At 42.7% G+C, this 4,161-nt stretch overlaps 1 long non-coding RNA gene across 1 annotated transcript; it reads left to right on the top strand.

The window, feature by feature from the left end:
• Positions 1 to 3,496: 3,496 nt before the first annotated feature.
• Positions 3,497 to 4,161, top strand: LOC120569286. Its single transcript, XR_005640855.1, has 4 exons — positions 3,497 to 3,522; positions 3,612 to 3,687; positions 3,772 to 3,859; positions 3,970 to 4,161. It is a non-coding gene; the product is annotated as an uncharacterized LOC120569286 (long non-coding RNA).

The following is a 4,161-nucleotide window of genomic DNA, read 5'->3' as shown; positions in this document are numbered from 1 at the left end:
AAAACATTAAGTTAGAGTCCATGTTTTCTGTTGGATGCTGAAGCACTGACCTCGTGATATTATCGTGGTAAACTCTTTGGTTTAGCAGTAGACATGGTACAGAGATTTAGTCTTAACTACGTTTGAACTGATTCCAAACTTTGGACACTTCCTGTCGTTTTCTCCAGCCTGTCTCTTCTCTTAGCCCCTCCCTCCCTATTTACGCTCTCTTTCTTCATGTAATCTGTGTCTCCAGCAGCGTGAGCCCGGTGTGCGACAGTAATAATCCTCCCTGCGGAAACACTGTGAGCGATACGACGTTGGTAACATTAATTAACCTAAGTTTTGAGGCAAATCATTTTGCATCAAGGATTTTTAGTAATCAAATTATTCGAGTTACTCGAGGAATCCTTTCAGCGCTAATGCAAACGACCTCATGTTTAATTTACCCAGCATCCTCTCTGTGTGTCTGTTTCCAGGGCGACCGTCTGATCATCAAAGGAGGAAAGATCGTCAATGACGACCAGTCATTCTACGCTGACATCTACGTGGAGGACGGCACCATCAAGTAAACATAGTTATATGATTCATGATGGCCACACAATAATTCAGTTCCCAAGAAACATGAGCCCAGTCGGCCACATGGTGGCGCTGTAATGTAGGCTTAACTAGCGCCCTTTATATAGAGAGAGGCCAACTAGGGAATCAAATGTTCTGAGCTATCCTGTTCTGCGATTGGTTCCGATGTGGTCATGTGTTTTGTGGAATCCATGTTTGATACCAACATTCATCTGATTTCCATTGACACAGTGCAGGGAATAGTGGAAAAATATAATAAATTATTTTAAAAAATGACATAAATCACTGAAAAAATGCCCAACTGTTGCACGTTTGGCTGCAATGAAAGACAGGGAAGCAGCAAAAATTCCAAGTCCCCCGTGAACCAAAAAGGTGAAAAGTTTGGGAGCTGTTCATTACTGTGTGAGGTTAACGTCAACTTCTCTCTTTGATATGATAACAAATTACATAGGACAAATATAGTAATACCATCGTTAATGTGTACATTGCTGAAAAAAGTTCTAACACTGCTTTAGCTAGTTTGAAGTTAGCCTTATAGCGTTAGCTTTTTTGCTAGCGCTCCATGTACCTAAATGCTAGTGATCTCGCCGTAGTCATAGCTACGGCTTCCGGTCTCAACTGAGTCCAGCTGTCTTTATTATCTTCATAATAATATTGGAGGGAAAGTGAAACACAGCTTGGACGGGGATGTTGTTCAGCTTTTCACAAGTTTTTCACAAATTTTAAACTGCTTATTTTTTTTGTTTCTAACCTAAGCACTTTGAGATCTCTGATGAAAAGTGCGTTATAAATTAAATGTATTATTATTATTACTAAGTTTAGACAGCTATGCCGATGTTTGCTAATGTTAGCTCAACAGCGTTAGCCTAGCCTGCTAGGTAAATATTAAGACTGCCTTCAGAGTTTCCTATATCTGCGTCCATGTTGTCAACATAAGACCTGTGGCGTTAGTGCTCCTTTTGTACCATAATTTTATTGAATGAAATATTGAGCTTCGCTCCTCTGAGATGGGTGGGTTTGTGTTACGTTACACACAAAGCTAGCTATAGTTAGCCTGTATTCTAGCGGACATTAGAAAAGTAAACACTTCTCAGAGACTTATTAGGTGACGTGGTCACTCACTACAATGGACATTTTTTAGAGGCCCATTTACGATATAGAAGGTAAATATACACTGGAATATTTCCGTAGGGGCCTTTTACATATTGACAAACGTTGATAATAACATGTATATGCCTGTTTATAGCATAGCATATTCGCTCAATAGGGTTACACTGTAGAGTCATCTGACGTTGGTATCCAATATGGCGCCCATGATTTGAGTTGGCCACACTCTCTAAATAAAGGGCACTAGGCTTAACAACATGATGTTTTAAAGGCCACGCCCCTCACAGCGTAGGTCTGATTGGAGGCCACGCCCCTCACAGCATACATCTGATTGGAGGCCACGCCCCTCACAGCATACATCTGATTGGAGGCCACGCCCATCACAGCATACATCTGATTGGAGGCCACGCCCATCACAGCATACATCTGATTGGAGGCCACGCCCCTCACAGCAAACGTCTGATTGGAGGCCACGTCCATCACAGCAAACGTCTGATTGGAGGCCACGCCCATTACACGCGTATGTCTGATTGGAGGCCACGCCCATCACGAGCGGACTTTTTTGGCCGCCCCCGCCTCAGCGTTTGCAGGTTGGATTCGAGGCCCCTCACGTAACGCGTAGAATCGCGCGGCGCCACACCCATTACAGTGTAGCGTCACATTGGAGGACGCCCTTACAGCGTAACGTACTTGATTGGACGCCCTTACCACGCAAAGCCTCTGATTGGCGGCGACCGTCCATCACACGTCACGTCAGTAGTATAAAGATGGCGGTTTTCGCGCGTGCATGTGTGACGTCATCTCACACACGCAAACCTGCCATGCCAACTGATGATATGTGCGTGCGTGATGACGGCGCGGCCGCCGTCGTTACTCGCGATCGCCATCTAGTGGCCGAATATGTTAGTGCATCTAATCGTCGAAGCTAGAGCGCATCTAAGCGGATGTGATGACATCGCGGTCGAACGTCGGCACCCGACGAGCACCATCTAGTGGCCGAATATGTTAGTGCATCTAATCGTCCCAGGCGGGGCCGCATGTCGCCCGGATGTGATGACGGTGGGGTGTCGAGTGGTGCCGCCTCCTGCAAGCAAAGGGTCTTGTGGCCTTGAGGGCTGACCTCTCACACCCGCCGAATGAGGTCACTCTGTCGTACTACCTGGGGGGTCTGCACACTTTCTAGCTAGTCTGGTAGCTAGCTAGATAGCTACCACGTTTTTCCACAATCAATACCAGTGAGTTGTTCTTTTTTTTTGTGAGAAAAAAAGAGGATCCTTTTTCAGCAGTGCACTGTTTAGCCTTTTGTTTCATGCTAGCTGTCTCTTTTTTAGATGCTTTTTCTAGCTAGTCTGGTAGCTAGCTAGATAGCTACCACGTTTTTCCTCATCAAAAAAAAACAAAAAAAAACCTCTGGAGTTTCACTTTTTAATTCTTCTTGGTGAAAGCAACGCTGTTTAGTTTTTTCAGCAATACCTACAAGTGGTAAGTAAATTTAAAAAGCAAATCTTGTGTTTAAGGATGTTCAAAGATATTTAAGTCATTCATGAATTAGCTAAAACTTTGACCGTGTGTTCGTAATGCGGGTGAGTTGTACCATATGACGATAGTAAAAAACACGTGTTAGCCCAGTCGTTAGCTTGTAAATGTGAGGTCTATTGTTGTGGGTGTTAAATGCGTCGCAAAGGGGGTGGTTTGTGGTGTTTAAAAACCCCTTGTTTTTCAAGGCTGTCTGCTCACTTTTACCTGCAGTTTTTAGCTAAGGTGCTAGCTAAAAATTTTCCCTCGTTTTCTCAGGCTTCCTCAACAAAGACCTCTGAAGAAAGAGGGATTACGTTTCTACAGAAATGGCTGCGTTTGGTGAGTAAATTTTAAAAAAAGCTTATTGTAAGGTGTTTAATTCATTCAGGCATTTGTGACTTAAAAGTTTTTTTTGTTGTATAATGCAGTTTGCGTCATTAGGTGATTTTACAAAGAGCTGGGACAATGTAGCTGTGTTAGTTGATGAAACACTTATACCACAAGGTAAAAACCTATAAATATATTATACACTACAGCATTAATTGATTTAGTACTGTGTTTTCATTAATTTTTTGTTTTTTAAAAAAGAGCTGTGTAGCCCGATCCTACAGACCCCAACACACCAGAACATAAAACAAAAGGTCCTTCTAATAAGGAATAAGAACGTTGGAAACAGGTATTTATGGGGCTATTTATCTCTTTCAGGCTGTAATATTTATTACTATTTAATTTATCACCGTGTTTCTAGTCCTCTAATATATATATATATATATATTCTGTGTCTAGACAATCCGTTCCTGAACAAAGGATCCGTAAGGGTGATGGCTACTCGATAGCACATAGGGCTGAAATCAACCATGATAAAAGGCCGTGTGCTTCTCTAAACCTCTCTGTGAAAGCTGCTACCCCTAAAAACGTTCACCATCGTAAGCCTAAGAAGCAATTTATTGAGGTGAGTTGAAAAGAAAAACGGTAAAA

The sequence above is a fragment of the Perca fluviatilis genome, chromosome 12, assembly GCF_010015445.1.
Source record: "Perca fluviatilis chromosome 12, GENO_Pfluv_1.0, whole genome shotgun sequence".
In the NCBI taxonomy this organism is placed as follows: Eukaryota; Metazoa; Chordata; class Actinopteri; order Perciformes; family Percidae; genus Perca; species Perca fluviatilis.
The sequence above is the reverse complement of the archived record's forward strand: the minus strand, read 5'-3'. Positions and strand labels throughout refer to the sequence as shown.